The sequence below is a fragment of the Lepidochelys kempii genome, chromosome 6 (assembly GCF_965140265.1).
Source record: "Lepidochelys kempii isolate rLepKem1 chromosome 6, rLepKem1.hap2, whole genome shotgun sequence".
In the NCBI taxonomy this organism is placed as follows: domain Eukaryota; kingdom Metazoa; phylum Chordata; order Testudines; family Cheloniidae; genus Lepidochelys; species Lepidochelys kempii.
Window position 1 is genome coordinate 50,819,371 of NC_133261.1, and position 17,142 is coordinate 50,836,512.

A 17,142-nucleotide genomic window follows, 5' to 3' on the forward strand; every position below is an offset into this window, starting at 1 on the left:
AGTACATATTCATATAATATGCAAAATAGGACAGGGCATCATTTTTCATATTCTCTAGTTTTCCAAATTCACAGCCTTAATAGGCAGATGGGCAGAAGATGCCCTTTAACTGTACCTCAGAAGATCCTACAACAAGGTGGGAAGGAGCGTCTATGTTAGGTTACATCATATACATCTCAAATCGATCTGTTACTTCTTAAAGAACAGGCAGAAATTCCAAAGTTGTCTGATTTAAGTCTGTCACTTGAAAGCGAAAATCATGTTTCTGTAGTGGTGCTTAAAATATTTTTATCGTCTATATTCATAGTTAAATTACTTTCAACGTTCGCTCCAGGGAACTTGGTGCTGATAAGCTTTCATAGCAATCGATTCAATTTCCTAGTATAATTGGAGCTTCAAAGTCTGTAGCCTTTAATATATAAAAGTACTCTAAAAGAGCTCTGTGGTATAAAATGCTGAGAAAGAAAGCTCCTGCAGGTGAAGGGCAATTTAAATGAGCTGGATCCATCCCTGTATAAATCAAGTTGATACCTTAAAAACATTTCTTTGTGAATGTTAAAGCTCTTAACTCTAATCGCCTTAATATTGTTGGTTTTAGAATATATATATATATTACACAGTAAGATCATCCAGAAAAAAAAAGTTAATCTCTTATTGGGAATTGAAGGTATTTGACCTCTGGCCTCAAGCTTCATATTGCAACTGAAACATATATTGGGACCAAATAGAACTCTATACTTCACAAAATGGTAGTAATCCATTAAATACATGCCACAACAATGAGCTGTTTAACTGAGAAACTTGGAATGTAATGTATGTTTGCTTTTTTATATATATATATATATATATATATATATATATATATATATAAAAATCCTGAGACACTGTATAACAGATTTCTTTTTTATTTTGCAGTTTACCCACACTATTTCTACCGGTGATATGCAGCATTTTGAACTCAAAGACCATATTTTAGAAATCAGTGGAATCTTTAATTTGTTAATACTTGTTAAATGGACACTTCGAGATATTTTATTACAGAGTTTTTAATTAGCAAACAAATTCATGAGTACCATAGAGAAAATATTTTAGAATTAAATGTCTCTTATATTTAAGTAAACCTATGTGACTTCATTTATATAGTTACTTACCATTTCCATCTGTATTCAGTCTATAAATCAAATCCTTGCTGATTTTATCCGTAATTTTAGTCTTTCCAACTGAATGTACTGTAATGCTTGTAAGTATATGTCCCTATAAGCAATATAGGGCTTTTGTAAATTATGCAGTTATTGTAATTATCATTGGGTTTTTTAATAATGAAATTGAAGGTGAAAAGGATTTTCCTGTCTTTGTAAAAGTATCATGACACCAAGCAGTATATATTTTGTCTTTTGGAAATATTAGCTAGTTCTAAACATGAAATAAACCAGCCTTTTTCAGATAAGCATTCAGATAAACGTTTTAGTAAGCAGGTCTAATAGATTATTTTTATTTCTGTTGATAGTTGTACCTTTTTTACAAAGAAAATTTGTCAGGGTGAATTTGTCTTCATTTAATGATTTAGTACATTTTTAAAATGGGGGAACATTATAACACTATGGAACATGTTTTAGAATTGGTTAACTCCTTCATAACTTCCAGTCTGCTGTATTTGTATAGCATGTCTTTACAATGACTGAACATAAGCCATAAACTGAGAAATGTTTTCTCTCAGCCAAGGAAGAAAGACTTCATAATAGTTCCTGGTAGTAATCCACAGGCCACAAAAAGTGCTTTCCTCCCATATCCTTTTGATTAAAAACATTTGTGGAAAGGCACTGATGCAACTATTCTTAGCGGACCAATCATGAAGCACTGCAGTCTAATATTAAAAAAAGTAAAAGATGAAGGCACAGTATGCTGAAGAATAAAGTAGTGCAACTTCGAATAAAGGCCTTATTTTTCTTAAGTCATCTTTTTGCATTCGTTTGTAAACTTGTTCTAAAAATTGTCCAGATTTTTTAAAATTTTTGATGGTTGTAGCCATTTCAGGCTTTGCGTAGAAAATGTATCATTGAATGGCACATTAAAAAGCCAGTAAGAAATCTGTTCAGATCATGGTGCATTATTTATTATGCAACAGTATATATAGCATGTCTTTTTTTTTCTTGTTTGGTTTCTTCTCTTTAGTTTACTTGTACAACTGAAATTCATTGTTACTGTTCTGTGTTTTTTTCTAATCTTTTTTTGTGTACTTCTGATTATGGAACGAAGTATGTACAGCCTAAGTACTTTGAACTATTTTTACCACAGTATTATTTATTGCTTTCTTTCAGTAAAGTTCTGAAGCATTTTTCCACTGCCAATAAAATGCTATTGAAAAAACTAAGATGTAATCGTATGCAAAAATGAACCTATTTTTTGTGGTGAATGCTGGAGAGTTGTCAATAAAGCATCTTAACAATTGATCGCTGCTATGTAGATCTCGCTTCAAATGAAGACATGACTGATTCTTTCAGCAGATAACTGATGTTCACTATGGCTTCAATTCAATTTTCTGATGGAGGTCAAAGTTCACATTTGATCTGTTATATTATTCAATATGATATATTGATTTTATTTAGGTCTGTTGATTAATCGCAGTTAACTCACGCGATTAACAGCTGTTTTAATTGCACTGTTAATAGAATACCAATTGAAATTAAATATTTTTGGATGTTTTTCTACATTTTCAAATATATTGATTTCAGTTACAACACAATACAAGGTATACAGTGCTCATTTTATATTTTTATTACAAATATTTGCAAAGTAAAAATGATAAAAGAAATCGTATTTTTCAGTTCACCCCATACAAGTACTGTAATGCAATCTCTTTATTGTGAAAGTGTACCTTACAAATGTAGATTTTTTTTCTTATATAACTGCACTAAAAAACAAAACAATGTAAAACTTTAGAGCCGAGAAGTCGGCCCAGTCCTACTTCTTATTCAGCCAATTGCGAAGACGGACAAGTTTGTTGACACTTACGGGAGATAATGCTGCCTGCTTCTTATTTACAGTGTCCCCTGAAAGTGAGAACAGGCACTTTCAAATAGCACTTTTGTAGCCATCATTGCAAGGTATTTACGTGCCAGATATGCTAAACATTCGTATGCCCCTTCATGCTTTGGCCACCATTCCAGAGGACATGCTTCCATGCTGATGAAACTTGTTTTAAAAAAAAAAAAAAAGCGTTAATTAAATGTTGACTGAACTTCTTGGGGGAGAATAGTATGTCTCTTGCTCTGTTTTACCTGCATTCTGCCATGTATTTCATATTATAGCAGTCTCAGATGATGACCCAGCACATGTTGTTCATTTTAAGAACACTTTCACTGCAGATTTGACAAAACGCAAAGAAGGTACCAATGTGAGGTTTCTAAAGATAGCAACAGCACTCAACCCAAGATTTAAGAATCTGAAGTGCCTTCCAAAATCTGATAGGGATGAGATGTGGAACATGCTTTCAAAAGTCTTAAAAAAGCAACACTCTGATGCCAAAACTACAGAACTCGAACCACCAAAAAAGAAAATCAAACTTCTGCTGGTGACATCTGACTCAGATGATGAAAGTGAACATGCGTCGATCTGCACTGCTTTGGATAGTCATCGAGCAGAACCTGTCATCAACATGGATGAATGTCCTCTGGAATGGTGGTTGAAGATGAAGGGACAAATGAATCTTTAGTGTATGTGGTACACAAATATCTTGTGATGCCGACTACAACAGTGCCATGCAAACGTCTGTTCTCACTTTCAGGTAACATAAGAAGCATGCAGCATTATCTCCCTTAAATGTAAACTAACTTTTGTCTGAGTGACTGGCTGAATAAGAAGTAGGACTGAGTGGACTTTTAGGCTCAAAGTTTTACATTTTTATTTTTGAATGCAATTTTTTATACATGATTCTACATTTGTAAGTTCAACTTTCATGATAAAGAGATTGTACTACAGTACTTGTATGAGATGAAATGAAAAATACTATTTTTACAGCACAAATATTTGTAATAAAAATAAATATAAAGTTAGCATTGTACACTTTGTATTCTGTCGTGTAATTGAAATCAATATGTTTTAAAATGTAGGAAATATCCAAATATATTTAAATAAATGGTATTCTATTTTTAATTGTGCAGTTAATCACAATTTTTTTCAATCGTTTGACAGCCCTAATTTTATTGTTTCAACTGATGTCTGGAAAGTAATTCAATAATGTTTAAGGTATATCCTTCCACTTCACATCTGAGTAAATTAAACACTCAATGTCTTATTTTGCGTAGAGGAAAAAAGGTTAATGTTCTTTTCATTAGTTTGAGGAAGTTCAAAGATTTCTGGCCATTAGAAAGCTATAAGTACAAACTGCCCCTGTTAATATATTATTCTCATAGTCTGAATTTTGAATATCAGAATGTTTAGAGGAAAATACATATTTGAGTAGTACAAGCATAAGCTAAGCCACTGTAAGAGAACCACACTTGGACTTGCACCAGTTTAAACCGGTTTTCAAATCAGTGCAGCTTGTGTGTAGACAAACCTTATGTCTGTCTTTACCTTTCTGTAGTTCATTTTTCAGTGATGAGATGTTTCAACTTGTCCTCCAGGTTAACAGCTTCATGTTCAATGTGATATGAGGAAGGGAGAAATCTTGTGAGTGATGTTTTAAAATACAATCACATAACACTTTGCAGTTTGCCTTTACTTGCATAAATGAGCTTCCCTTCAATCATTTTGTAGGTCAGCCTGGATACATTTCTAATTGCAGAGAATAATTTTCTCACTAGCAAGAGATGAAACTATAAAAAAAAAAAAAAACTCTCCCTCTCCCTTTGCCTGGCCTCCAGTTGAAAAGTTTGCTGTCCTAAAGCTGTAAAGATTTTTCAGCACTGAAATGAGGGAAGCTGTCCATAGTTAAAAATGTCTATGAGAACATCTTGGAAGTGGGGAAATACTGGGGAATAGTCTCCCATAGAATGTGCTGACAACATTTTTGCAGGGGTAGTCAAAATGACAAATGCTACTTTGTGTAAAATGAGAAACAATTAGGAATTGGTAGGGAAATTGAGTAGAAGGCCAAATAGAAAAGTGGTAATGCTACTGATTTTTTTATTGTATTAACTTTTTAACAAATCTTCAATATAATTTTAATTAAAATTTGACCACCTCTCTCTACCACCAAAGAAAAACATAACAGCAATATGCCATTCTTAACTTTATGTAGGAACACTTCTTGGAGTGTTAAAGTAGATAAATCTCAGCCTGAATTTTAAGTAGATTATATATTTAAAAGTTTTGTGTATGTCATTATGCAAAGTGCCAAATGTATTCCAGATGCTTGCGCCACAGCAGCTGCAGTAAAAGTGAAAAGTTTGTGCATATGACTAAGCAGCGAGCACTTCATTAGGTGATTTAAGAAAAATGATAGTCAACTGGGAAAACTTTAAAGAAGTAATTTTTTTGGAGATTTTAAGAGCAGGAACAGTCTCGCATACAGAAAACACAATTTACCCAGTTCAATCTCCTCTCCCATCTTACCTTCTCCTATAGTTTATATTTATAAATAAAAACCCTTTGAAAGAAGGGTGACAAGCATTTTTTACTACTGCTGGGCCTGTAGGCTGTATAAATTTATTAGTCTGAAAGTTGTATGATCAGAGATCCCTGTTTAAAACACCTAATAAATTTATATGACAAAATAAACTTGGATCTCGATAGACTTATGTGTAGTGCTGAGGAGGAGCTGGTGGTCATGGTACATGGGTACCACTGACATAGGGAAGGATAGGAGAGACGTCCTGGAGGCCAAATTTAGGCTGCTGGGAAAGAGACTGAAATCCAGGACCTTTATCGTGGCATTCTCAGAAATGCTTCCAGTTTCACACGCAGGGCCAGGTAGGCAAGCAGAGCTTCAGAGTCTCAATGCATGGATGAGATGATGGTGTAGAGAGGAGGGGTTTAAATTTATTAGGAACTGGGGAAACTTTTGGGATAGGGAGAGCCCATATAGGAACGATGGGCTCCACCTAAACCAAAGTGGATCCAGACTGCTGGCACTTAACATTAAAAGGTTGCAGAGCAGTTTTTAAACTAAGAGATGGGGGAAAGCCGATTGTTGCAGAGGAGCATGTGGATTGCCAGCAGATCGAGGGATGTGATCATTCCCCTCTATTCAACATTGGTGAGGCCTCATCTGGAGTACTGTGTCTAGTTTGGGGCCCCACGCTACAACAAAGATGTGGAAAAATTGGAAAACGTCCAGCGGAGGGCAACAAAAATGATTAGGGGACTGGAACACATGACTTATGAGGAGAGGCTGAGGGAACTGGAATTGTTTAGTCTGTGGAAGAGAAGAATGAGGGGGGGATTTGATAGCTGCTTTCAACTACCTGAAAGGGGGTTCTAAAGAGGATGGTTCTAGACTGTTCTCAGTGGTAGCAGATGACAGAACAAGGAGTAATGGTCTCAAGTTGCAGTGGGGGAGGTTTAGGTTGGATAGTAGGAAAAACTTTTTCACTAGGAGGGTGGTGACACGCTAGAATGTGTTATCTAGGGAGGTGGTGGAATCTCCTTCCTTAGAAGTTTTTAAGGTCAGGCTTGACAAAGCCCTGGTTGGGATGATTTAGTTGGGGGTTGGTCATGCTTTGAGTTGGACTAGATGACCTCCTGAGGTCCCTTCCAACCCTGATATTCTATGATTGGACAGAGACTTCTCTTAAAGGAGAGTCTATTGATAGAGACTCTCTGTTTTAGTCAGGAGGAGAGGATGGAAGAGGATAAAGTAATGGCCAGATCAGATGAGAAACATTCACATAAAAAAGAATCTGACACATCAGAAAAGGGCAGACAAATAAACAGTGACAAGTTTTTAAAGTGCTTGTACACAAATGCTAGAAGTCTAAATAATGTGGGTGAACTAGTGCCTCATTTTAAAAGAGGATATTGATATAATAGGCATCTCAGAAACCTGGTGGAGTGAGAACAATCAATGGGACACAATCGTTCCGGGGTACAAAATATACCGGAAGGACAGAACAGGTTGTGCAGGGGGTGGGGGGGAGTGGCACTATCTGTGAAAGAAAATGTAGAATCAAATGAAATAAAAATCTTAAATGAATCCACATGTTCCATAGATCTCTATGGATAGTAATTCCATGCTCTAATAAGAATATGACTGTAGGGATCTATTATCAACCACCTGACGAGGATTGTAATGATGAAATGCTAAGGGAGATTAGACAGGCTATCAAAATAAAGAACTCAATAATAGTAGGGGATTTCAATTATCCCCATATTGACTGGTACATGTCACCTCAGGACAAGATGCAGAGACAAAATTTCTCGATACTTTCAATGACTGCTTCTTGGATCAGCTGGTACAGGAACCCACAAGGGGAGAGGCAACTCTCGATTTAGTCCTGAGTGGAGCGTGGGATCTGGTCCAAGAGGTAACTATAACAGGACTGCTTGGAAATAGTGACCATAATATAATAACATTTAACATTCCTGTGGTGGGAAGAACACCTCAACAGCCCAATACTGTGGCATTTAATTTCAAAAAGGGAAACTATGCAAAAATGAGGAGGTTAGTTAAACAGAAATTAAAAGGTACAGTGACTAGAGTGAAATCCCTGCAAGCTGCATGGACACTTTTCAAAGACACCATAATAGAGGCTCAACTTAAACGTATACCCCCAAATTAAAAAATACAGTAAAAGAGCTAAAAAGGAATCACCGTGGCTTAACAACCATGTAAAAGAAGCAGTAAGAGATGAAAAAGGCATCTTTTAAAAAGTGGAAGTCAAATCCTAGTGAGGTAAATAGAAAGGCGCATAAACACTGCCAAATTAAGTGTAAAAATGTAATAAGAAAAGCCAAAAAGGAGTTTGAAGAACAGCTAGCCAAAAACTCAAAAGGTAATAAAATGTTTTTTAAGTACAGCAGAAGCAGGAAGTCTGCTAAACAAGTGGGGCCCCCTTGGACAATCGAGATACAAAAGGAGCACTTAAAAGACGATAAAGTCATCGCAGTGAAGCAAAGAATTCCTTTAGTTTCTGACTTCATGGCTGAGGCTGTTAGGGAGATTCCCAAACCTGAGCCATCTTTTGAAGGTGACAAAGCTGAGGAATTGTCACAGATTGAAGTGTCACTAGAGGAGGTTTTAGAATTAATTGAGAAACTTAACAGTAATAAGTCACTGGGACCAGATGGCATTCACCCAAGAGTTCTGAAAGAACTCAAATGTGAAATTGTGGAACTATTAACTATGGTTTATAACCTGTCCTTTAAATCAGCTTCTGTACCCGATGACTGGAAGATAGCTAATATCATGCCAATATTTTAAAATGGCTCTAGAAGTGATCCCAGCAATTACAGACCAGTAAGTCTAACATCAATACTGGGCAAATTAGTTGCAACAATGATAAAGAATAAAATTGTCAGACACATAGAAGAACATAAATTGTTGGGCAAAAGTCAACATGATTTCTGTAAAGGGAAATCATTTCTTAATCTATTAATAATAATTAATAATAATCTATAGAGTTCTTTGAAGGGGTCAACAAACGTAGACAAGGGGGATCCAGTGAACACAGTGTACTTAGATTTCCAGAAAGGCTTTGACAAGGTCCCTCACCAAAGGCTCTTACGTAAATTAAGTTGTCATGGGATAAGAGGGAAGATCCTTTCATGCATTGAGAACTGGTTAAAAGACAGAGAACAAAGGGTAGTAATGGTAAATTTTCAGAATGGAAAGGGGTAAGTAGTGGTGTTCCCCAAGAGTCAGTCCTAGGACCAATCCTATTCAACTTATTCATAAATGATCTGGAGAAAGGGGTAAACAGTGAGGTGGCAAAGTTTGCAGATGATACGAAACTGCTCAAGATAGTCAAGACCAAAGCAGACTGTGAAGAACTTCAAAAAGATCTCACAAAACTAAGTGACTGGGGATGAATAGCAAATGAAATTTAATGTGGATAAATGTAAAGCAATGCACATACAATATGATGGGGGCTAATTTAGCTACAACTAATCAGGAGAAAGATCTTGGAGTCATTGTGGATAGTTCTCTGAAGATGACCACGCAGTGTGCAGTGGTAGTCAAAAAAGCAAACGGGATGTTAGGAATCATTAAAAAAGGGATAGAGAATAAGACAGAGAGTATCTTCTTGCCCTTATATAAATCTATGGTATGCCCACATCTTGAATACTGCGTACAGATATGGTCCCCTTATCTCAAAAAAGATATACTGGCATTAGAAAAGGTTCAGAAAAGGGCAACAAAAATGATTAGGGGTTTGGAACGGGTCCCATAGGAGGAGAGATTAAAGAGGCTAGGACTTTTCAGCTTGAAAAAGTGGAGACTAAGGTGGGGCTATGACAGAGGGATATAAAATCATGAGTGGTGTGGAGAAAGTGAATAAGGAAAAGTTATTTACTTGTTCCCATTATATAAGAACTAGGGGGCCACCAAATGAAATTAATGGGCAGTAGGTTTAAAACAAATAAAAGGAAGTTCTTCACACAGCACACAGTCAACCAGTGGAACTCCTTGCCTGAGGAGGTTGTGAAGGTTAGGAATATAATGGGGTTTAAAAGAGAACTGGATAAATTCATGGAGGCTAAGTCCATTAATGGCTATTAGCCAGGATAGGTAAGGAATGGTGGCCCAAACCTGTGTTAGAGGGTGGAGATGGATGGCAGGAGGAAAATCATTACCTGTTTGGTTCACTCCCTCTGGGGCACCTGGCATTGGCCACTGTCGGTAGACAAGAATCATAGAATATCAGGGTTGGAAGGGACCTCAGGAGGTCATCTAGTCCAACCCCCTGCTCAAAGCAGGACCAGTCCCCAACTAAATCATCCCAGGCAGGACTTTGTCAAACCTTACCTTGACCTCCAGGATACTGGGCTGGATGGAAGTCCATGGAAAGCACTTCAAATAACCTTTTTTCTTTTTTTTTTAACCACCCATGTAATTGAAATTAATTTTCAAATATTGTATTGATAGATTCATGTAGCACTCAGATTTGCAAGTCTAGTTCATTTGGAAAGAGAGACTTTTCTCTTTATTATTTGGCAGGAGGGATGTGTTTTACATTACAAATTCAGTTCGAAAGCTCATGCTCAAATAAATTGGTTAGTCCCTAAGGTGCCACAAGTACTCCTTTTCTTTTTGCGAATACAGACTAACACGGCTGTTACTCTGAAACCTGTCTGCCTCCTGTTTTTTCTGGGACTATGAACTATAGCATGACTACATAACCACATCAAGCAAGTAAAATCACCATATCAATTGAGGTTGAGCAATTTTTACTCAGACTTTAAACCAGTAGCATTTATTTAATTCAAATGGCCAATTGACATGTCCGGGAAGGGAGACGGAAGAGGGGATTTTAATTGTAGTGCTTGCTGAATCTTTATTAAAGAGATGAAAAACCATATACATCAGAGCTCTCCAACAAGTCCTTCCACAAAATCAGGAAGGACAGGATGTGACGTTTGAAAGTACTAAAGTACCTACCGTCCTCCCCAAAAACTAACCCACCTTCTCTCCAGGGAAGAAGCAGCACAAAAAAAAAAAAAGTCTATCAATCCGTTATTTTCCAGTACCGGTCCTCTATAAAGCAAGGTTTAAAATTGGAATAAAGTGTTTTTAATGAGACATTTAGATTATCCATATTTAATGCCCCTTATTCAAATTATAACATCCCTGCCTCAAGGTAACTTTTTTATTTCATTGGGTCCTTTGTTCGGTTAAATTCACGCTAACCAATATTGTTGCAATGAGGTGGGGGCGATACTCTGTAGAGTTATCACGTTTTATCCTTTGGCAAAAAAGTCCCCACTTTTTGCTTATTTTATTGTATTTTATAGCCGTTTAATAGGCGTCTCGCTGTTCGTGTTTTCCGTAGGTCTCATCGCCACAGTATGTATCTTAGCGCTCCCCCGGAATTTGCAATCCTTCGAGACTAGTACTTTCATGTGGCTCATTCAGGTTCTCCCAGTTTGACAAGCCTGACTCGTTGAAATAAGCAATAACAATAATGTTGAAATGAGCTCTGCAGAGCAGCAGCAGGAAGGCGCAGCACCAGAGGATGCATGGATAATGGGCTCTGGAAAGCTGCCGGAGGTGCAGGGAGAGTGGGAAGCGCAATGGAGACGGTGGGTTTCCCGGAGTGCGGTCTAGGGAGCAGCTCCGAGCCCAGAAGCAACGATTCTTGCGTAGACAAAGGGATCCGGGGGGCAAGCCGACAGGGGCACTCGGGCAGCGCGGCTCGGGCCGCGGGCGGAAGCCCAGCAGCCCTGGAGCTTGTGCAGCCATACCCCACCGCCTGACGTGCGAGGGAAGAACAGGAAATGGGAGTCTGGGAGAAACGGAAATTGCCACAGCAGCCGAGCTAGGAAGCAGCAGCTGCAGAAGCTGTGCAGTCGGGAAGTGAGCTGGGAACAAAGTAAGTGGCATGAGCGCAATCCCCGGGGCAAAAAGCTGGGATGAGGAGGAGACATTTGCTTTTCCGTATTCTCCCCTTTCCCCCGGGGGACGCTGCGGCCGCCTTCATCTCTGTGCCAGTTGTTTTGCTCTTCAAAGCGGTGGGTGTCAAAAGGAAGTCAGGCCACCCACCGTCTTTTTGGGGGGCGGGGAACAACCGACCCGGGGTTGGTTCACCACATCTCTCCCTTTTAGCCCCGGTAAAGCGAGCGGGAGCTAGTCTTGGGCCCGCCCTGGCTTGAGTTGCGGGGTGGGGCTGGACGAGTGTGGCTGCTGAAGGTGGTGGGGTTAGAGGAGGCTGCGGCGGAGCTGAACTTTCTCTTACGGGCTAACCCCCCAGCTGAGCAGCACGGTTTGGTGACGGACTCCGGCTCTGTGTTGCGGTCTGAGCGGGGGAGGCTTAGGGCGGGGGCAGGGTACAGCCTGCCCCAGAGAGGTGTTAATGATTTGGTCTGCAGCACTCCCCCCTGATACGCACAGTGCAGCTACATGACTAACTTTCTTTGTTTTCTCTCTCCCCCCCCTTATCCCGTCCTCCTGAACTGTGGCTGTTTAACCATGGCCTTCAGCTAGTCCCCCCCTCTCCCTGGGACATGCGAGTGAGTGTGTGTGTGTGGGGGGGGGGGGGGTTGGTATGTGTGTGAACTAGGCAGTTTGAGCTTTTCCCTGGGTCTCTCTTTCTGAGATGTTGAAGTGGACTTCTCTGGGATACTGGGTGGGTGCAGCAGAGCTCTTCATTCTTTCCCTAGGTTTACCCGTTTGAGATTGGGGGCAAGGTTTCCACTCTGTGCCTGGGAGGCTTGTGGTAGCTGTCCATGTTACTGTCTAAAAGCTAGTCATCCCCTACTGAATCTGTGATTAAATGCAGATGGGTGTGACTGATTCTAGGGCCTACAGCAGCTGTCTCTGTATAAGACTTCAGGAGGGAATGGGGTGTCTTTCTGTAATCAGACAAATGAGGAACAAAGCATCATTAGGTGCAGCTGACTCCTAATTCGTTTTCCTTTGGAAGGAGTCACTGTCATCTTGGAAAAAAGAAAAGGAGGACTTGTGGCACCTTAGAGACTAACAAAATTAATCCCAGATGACAGGTTTCAGAGTAGCAGCTGTAAATTTAAGTCTGGTTTTTAACATGGCCTCTGGTGATGAAAGATTCTTCATGTGTCTCACTCACAGGTTATTTCTGTGTGTGACAATCTCATTCATTCAAACTGTCAAAGCTTGATAGCCCTGCAGGCCTGACAGTCTTTCAGTGTCTATCCGGAGTAGAAAACTGGTTATATCCTGAATGAGACGGTAAATAATTAGTGCAATACACTTCTTTTTCATTGGCTTTCTTGGTGCTTTCCAGTAGGACTTCCACAATTGGGTACTGTGATGGATTTGGAGCTACTCAGTAATATTCATAGGTATTGTATGTTGATCTTGTTATTGGGATGCTTACTGTGTGACTATATTGGGTTAACTCAGTAAAGAGCTGTCTGAAGAAATAGGTAGGTAGAATACTGAATGAAGGTAGGCTCTTCTCAGCAAACAGAAGGAACTGTGCCAAAACTGCTAGCTTTGATTATTTTTGTTTCCTCCAACCTACGAAACTGGTTTTGACCAGATGGATTGGGAACACCAATCAGAACAAAGAAGCTCTGACAGGATTGAAAAGGGACCCTTTCTCAAGAGAGGGCCAGTAGTTAAACTGTTCAGGGGAACCAGACCAAGACACACAACTGCCTCTGGCTGTGTCTGGAGACTTTATAGCTTTCTAGGTTCTAGGAGGGTGGTAAGCTGGATGTGCATCTATTGCCATTTTAAAATCCCATTTTTCTTCTAATGCTTTGGTCTGTTTTGAAGAAAGCGGTGTGATCACTGGTCACAGGCTTCCAAAGGTGCCTGCACTCAGTTGGGCCTGCAGGTTAATAATGGTGGATACCCAGGCCTCAGTTCCCAGAGGTGTGGGAGAATTGCAAAATTCCTCTTGAGATAGGCAAAGGCAGGAGGCCTAACATCTGAATGGGTACACTCTGAGAGATCACAAAGGGAAAAGAGGTGCAGTTAGCCCTTTCACTGTGACAGGTACCCATCCGTTATTTTGACTCCAACAAGCACCTCTAGATATAGCATTGCTGACCAAGTTAATTGACTGGCACCTCCCTCTCGTTCAGGGAACCTGTTCTTAGCCCCTTGTGGGAGAAGGGAGCTTGAATTCCTCTACTTCCAAATATGCTCTGTGGAAAACTCTGTGGCTGCTGATTCGTCAACATAATAAAGGACAGAAATGGCCTGATAAATCAAAAGCATATATTTAGCCTCTGTGTGTTTTGAACTGCAGTTCCCTTTTTCCAGAAATTTGACCACATGAGTCAGTGACTCCTGGATACAGTATGGATCATATTTCTCTGTAGTCTAGTTGGAAAGAGATCTGCCAGATACAGATACAGCAACTACTGAGGAAACCTATTATGGTGGGGCTGCAAATTATGCCTAGTAGAAAATGAGAAAATGTATCTGATTTTAATTATTATTGCTATATCTTTATAGTTACCCTAACAGAACTCTGGTTGGGGGACAGAGGGGGGAGAGGATGGACATTTGTTATAGTATGGTCTTGGACCAGGATTTTTTAAAATACTGTTTATAAAAAGTCCTTCAGCTTCCAGTCTTTCTTGATTACCACTTTTAACAAGGTTGAGGAGGAAACAAATACATTCTGAGTTAGGCTTGAATATTGCTAAACTCAGAATTGATTGAATTATCTTGTAACTTGTAGGCTGCAGTGTAAACACTGAATAGCCATGTAATTCACAAAAGCCAGCTTATTTGTTGGGGAGCTGCCTAAGACAGCCAATGGGAAATGCTGACCAGAAGGGTCAGTGCTAAGCCCCACACTTCTCACAGAGGTAAGTACCTAAGTCCAGGCTGCAGGGAGGGGCCTACCTGTACATGACAATCCACGAATGGATACCACCACCTGGAGTCAGATGGCTTAGGTGTCTAAGGTGTTTCTTGTGGAGAATGAGTTAGGCACCTGCCTCTCTTCCAGCAAAATGGCTTGAGGAGGAAGTGGTGTGGTGCTGATCTTTTAATTCTTAGCCTAGTGATTAGAGCACTCATCTTGGATGTTGGAGATCCAGGTTAATTTCCTGTCCCCCCCTTCCCTCCAGAGAGGGGGGGAGAATTTGAATCAGGGGCTCCCTCTGTTCTGTTGAAGCAGTTCCACTGTGGATAAATAATGAAAGAGTGGTTGGAGCATGGGATTTGGATCCAGAGTCTCCCACGTCCCAGATGAGCACCCTAACCACTAGACTACAGTGTTACTTGTATTCTTTCTCCCTAGCTCAATGAGAACAATCATCATGAGAGACTGAGGGACCCCTACATAGTTCAGTGGCTAGCACATGTTCCTGAGAGGTAGGAGACACCTATTCAAATACTTTCTCCTGCTCTGTTAGCAAAAGGAGAATTGAACCTGGGTCTCCCACATCCCAGGGGAGTGCTCTAACCAGTGGACTAAAAGTTATAAGGTTCTACTCAATTTTGAATGGGACCCAATCTGGCAGGCTCCCTCTGGACACACCTGTTGTAGTGGGCACTTGCACACAGCTTAGGTGGCCTGTCTTCCCGGGTTCATGAATTGGCCTAGGGGTTAGGTGGAAGATAGGTGACCAGATGCCTAGAGGTTGTGTGCTGCTGCCTAAGGCAGAAATATAGGCATCAAGTAAGTTTAGGTGCCTATACAATTCGGTGGGAGTTTTGTGGATTGCATGGACGTAGGTGTTTGAGTCTGGGGTTTAGGCATCAAAATACTTTTTTTGATCACTCCCTAAGTGACTGACAGAAATGGAAGTATAGTGTAATCGCATGTAAAAGCACATACTTGGAACATTTATGTATATATTAAAATAAATATATATATATATATATAGCTGGCACTGCAGAAGCCCTCCTGTCGACATAGCACTGTTTACACTTGGGGTTAGGTCAATGTAACTACATCACTCAGGGGTGTAGGAAAATCCAACATAAGTCTGTAGTATAGACCAAGCCTCAGTTTTTCTAGCAGAACAGAAGCAATTATGTTCCCTGTCCTAAGGCACTTCCAATCAAACAACATCAGACAGTGCAGTCCAACACAAACACCAAGTGGAGGTTCAGTGTTAAAATGGTTGAGACTCAAAAATGTGTGTGGCTAAAAGAGTTGTTTTGAATGAAGACTGGCAGATTTTAGACAGGAGGGAATTTCTGGTATATGGGGTGGCACGGAAAAAGGCACAAAGTTGAATGGGAGAATATACTAAAGATAAGGGCATAAATGCAGAAAACCTAGTATTTAAATTAAAAAAAACTTGAAAATATTGAATTTTAGAGAGTGAGTGGTTTAACTAATGTTTGTCCTTAATTTTTATAGAAACTGGAGATGGGGAGGTATATAAGGTTATCATGCCTTTTTGTCTTCTCTGCTCCTATTCTTTTTAAGGCCTCCCTGGAGATTACTCCATAGTTTTCTACCTCAGGGCTGGTCTATATTTACAGTGCTGCAGTGGTGCAGCTGCACCACTGTACTGCTTAGTGAAGATACTACCAATGCCTAGATACTGCACCTCCCGGAGAGGTGGTTGGTAGCTCTGTCTAGAGCCCTGTATGGATACACAAATGTGTATCCACATCCGATCCACAGATAATTTTTGCGGATATCCGCATCCGTGGATCTACGCTGGGGTCCGGGCTGAGGCTCCAAGGCGTCCTCCCTACAGGAGCCCGGTTGGGGAGAGCCTTGTGGGCAGCTGTGGGGCACCCACACAGAGTCGCAGACACTCCACGTGCCCTCAGCCGGGCGGGGAACCTTGGGGGCGGGGACACGGCTGGGGCTGCTCTCATTGTGGGCAGGTGGAGGGTCTGCCACAGCTCCCTGGCTGGGCTTCATGCTGGTCCGGCAGGGGGGAGTGGGCAGACCTGTGGAGTTGCCCAGGGCAGGTAGCAGCTCCCCACAGCTGCCTGCCCAGCTCTTACCGTGGCCAGGCTGCGGTTCCGAGCCGTTCCCCATCCCTGGCCGGAGCCGAGTTGGGGAGAGCCGCGCGGGCAGCTGTAGGGAGCTGCGGCGGACTTAAGGGGATTTTTTTCCTTCTGCTTTATACTGAAACATTATGCAAACAGAGTAATAATATGTGTACATATTTTTAATCAATGAATATCTTTAAAAATGTAGTATGTGTACTACTATTGCCTGCAAGTGGACAAATGCCTTCTAAATCTAAAACATTTTAAATTCAGATTGTTTTCATAATACTTGATATCTGAATCTCATTAATGTAAAACATGAAAGGAACCTACAGAATATAGCATTTAGCAATTGCTGTGCTCATCATTACTAAAGGCTAGAAAAAATATTACTTTTAAGACATAAGTACACATATAGTATCTGAGTGTTAATAGCTTTTTGTGAAGCAAACTTTAATGAGAAGACCCATTTGAACAGAGCTCATCAATGGTTTATCACATGTTACTAATAAATGAAGTAAGCCCACACATTTTGACTCTTACCAGAAGAAACTTCCTCATTCTCTTTGAAAGAATGCCAGTTATTATTTCTGGCCTTTTTTAAATGCCAAAAGAAAAACCACAGGGAGCTATCAGTCTGG

At 40.3% G+C, this 17,142-nt stretch overlaps 2 protein-coding genes across 13 annotated transcripts in view; both read left to right on the forward strand.

The window, feature by feature from the left end:
- Positions 1 to 2,430, forward strand: part of PPFIA1 (PTPRF interacting protein alpha 1) — an 87,719-nt gene extending 85,289 nt beyond the window's left edge. For 6 of the 11 annotated variants that reach the window (XM_073347871.1, XM_073347873.1, XM_073347872.1 and 3 more), the window contains one exon: positions 916 to 2,429. The gene's annotated coding sequence lies outside the window, so the exon portion shown is untranslated. Of the gene's footprint in view, positions 1 to 915 lie in introns of all 11 variants that reach the window. The other 5 variants (XR_012159381.1, XM_073347883.1, XM_073347881.1 and 2 more) reach the window with 2 other exon arrangements.
- Positions 2,431 to 11,228: 8,798 nt separating this feature from the next.
- CTTN (cortactin) overlaps positions 11,229 to 17,142 on the forward strand; it is a 35,164-nt gene continuing 29,250 nt past the window's right edge. The window contains exon 1 of one of the 2 annotated variants that reach the window (XM_073347886.1): positions 11,229 to 11,471. The gene's annotated coding sequence lies outside the window, so the exon portion shown is untranslated. Of the gene's footprint in view, positions 11,472 to 12,899; positions 12,919 to 17,142 lie in introns of those variants that run through there. The other variant, XM_073347887.1, reaches the window with a different exon arrangement.